The sequence below is a fragment of the Lagenorhynchus albirostris genome, chromosome 3, assembly GCF_949774975.1.
Source record: "Lagenorhynchus albirostris chromosome 3, mLagAlb1.1, whole genome shotgun sequence".
Classification (NCBI taxonomy): Eukaryota; Metazoa; Chordata; class Mammalia; order Artiodactyla; family Delphinidae; genus Lagenorhynchus; species Lagenorhynchus albirostris.
In genome coordinates, this window is record NC_083097.1 from 90,435,594 (window position 1) to 90,438,073 (window position 2,480).

Here is a 2,480-nt window from a genome sequence, read left to right on the forward strand (position 1 = left end):
GAGGAAGATGCACATTGGACAGTGTCCTATTCCCAGCAGGATCCCAGTGCCAACAAAAAGGACATCTGCTAAAGAGAGGCTGCTCCAATCTTATTCTCCCACTAGAAAATCGCCAAAGAGGAGTAAGTTAGGGTGACAGTCCAAAGCAGGCAGGGTAAGCCCAAGTTGAAGACTAGTTCCAAATGTACATATTTTTTCATTTTAGCTGAGGTGACTATACATTATTTAAGTAAATACTTTTGACTTTAGTAAGATCATAAATCTCTAAAATTTTTCTTCTATTTTTTTTGTTGTTGTTGGAAAAGTCCAGGCTTTGTATCTACCAAAAATTCAGCTAGAAGCTCTGAGTCATAGCTACATCTTAATGGCACCTACTGTGAGCCTTACCCTTCATTTACATTGTCTCTAATCCTCATACCAACCACGTGAGGAAATTTCCATATTCCAAATTTTTGGAATGAGTACTTAATCCAAAGTGACAGAACTAATAAGTGGAGGACCTATGTTTTTTGAACCCAGTGTATTTGTTTCCAAATTCTATAAACTAAACTTCCTCATGACATTTCTCTTCTGAGATTACTTTGCCTCCATGACCACCAGCTAAGACTGCAGCACTAAGGGAAATGGAGTTTAATTCTGGAAGCTGGCCCAGACTCAGGTCAGATGTGACCTCATGGATGGAGCTAAGTGACAGCCACCAAGCACAGAGACAGAAAAGCCCCTGAGTCTCACCTCACCTACCTTTCAGTTTTGGCTAAAGCCCATCGTTAATGTAGATATAATGAAGCACAGTGTTTCTCTGTTCACTTCATAGGAAGTTTGGGGCAGCCTCTCTTTGGCAGAAGAGACAGGAATGTTTCAAAAGGCAGACCAATTTTATAAAGATTCCTATTAGCATTTTTATTCTCAGATTAGCGTTGTCCATAAAGTCCCAGATGGTTTCCTGCCTTTACCACTTAGAAGATCAATTATCTAACCTCTCTGAGCCTCTGTTTCATTGTATGAAAAGTGAAAATAATAATCCCTATCTCTAAGAACGCGTAAGGATAAAAGCAAAGAAGTATGTCAGTTGCCTAGCAAGAGTGCCTGAACCGAGAATGGTGTCCCCTTTTGCTCTCACCCAGACATTACAAGGCTATGATTATTATGTGCTACTCCTGGAAGACGAACGGATATCACAGATAAAGAAAACATTGGTCTCAGATAACTCAAATATTTAATTTTAGATGACTGCTGCTGGATATGGATTCTGGACCAGAAATGAAGAAGCTAATTTCCTTCCCAGCAATCAAAGGAACATCAAACCCTTTTGCTCAGTGCAGTTTTCCCAGAGGAAATTCAAAGCTTGGCTGAGGAGTTGTAAAAGTTAAACTATTTGTTTGTGGCTGTTGGATAAGTGAGCAGAGCACGTAGAGATGTTCACCAGACCATTCTCCCAGCTGGCTAGTACTGAAAAAGAGAAAAACTTGTAGAAATTCTGCAAAACATAGGTGATGAAAAAACTATAGTTTTTGCTGAAACTAAGAAGAAAGCAGATTTTATTGTAACTTTTCTTTGTCAGGAAAAAAATAGCAACCATATGTATTCATGGTGGTCTGGAACAGAGAGAAAAAGCAAACTCTTGGGGATTTTCATTGTGGAAAGTGCCCAGTTTTCGTAGCTACTTCAGTAGCTGCCAGAGGGCTAGATATTGAAAATGTTTGATACGTTATCAGTTTTGATGATGTGTTCATTGAATCCAGTGTACTGGTCATTGTGGAAACTCTGGCAGAGATATTTCCTATTTTGATGCTCAGATTACCATACAGCACAGCCTCCAATGAAAGTACCACCAGATGCTCAACAGGGTGTTCTGCACAGTTGGAAGAAAGTGCCTTGAGCACATGTGTTCCTGGCTTCCGTGACAGAACAAGAGGAAATGTGTTTGCATCTGATGATCCTGAAAAGAATCATCAGGGCAAGAGCACCCTGAACACAGCAAGATTTTCTTTTTCACAAGCTCCCAATCCAGTAGATGATGAATCATGGGATTAAAGCTAAATCACTGAAGTTTGTGGTATAGTTTTGCTGCAAAGAAAATAATTTTAATTTTTGAGACAAGTGTGAAGTCTGACATTCTGTGTCTCCTGTCTTCCTGTTCTTACTCGTACCCTCAAAAAATTAAATCTTTACTGACTAGGTAATGTGAGAGGCTAAAAATTACAATATTGCAGTTACTGATACAAATGGTGTTAAGTGGAAAAATTAAAGCATTCTAAATGTCTTGAAAAAAATTTTTTTTGAAAAGAGGTTACAGTTTACTTGGGGAGAGAATAGAGAATAACCAGAAGAGATGACAAAATATTCTTCAGGACGTAGATGGAAAGAAATTTAACGCAATGGGAGTAGAAGGAAAGCTCTTACTTCCAGCCTGTGAGATTGAGAATTTCATTAAGATGAACTTGCTCTTCCTTAATCAATAGGAATGACCTATGGAGATG

General features: G+C 38.8%; 1 pseudogene; it reads left to right on the forward strand.

Moving 5' to 3' along the window:
- The first annotated feature begins 1,147 nt into the window (after positions 1–1,147).
- Positions 1,148–2,034, forward strand: LOC132518356 (probable ATP-dependent RNA helicase DDX4; annotated as a pseudogene).
- Positions 2,035–2,480: the final 446 nt, after the last annotated feature.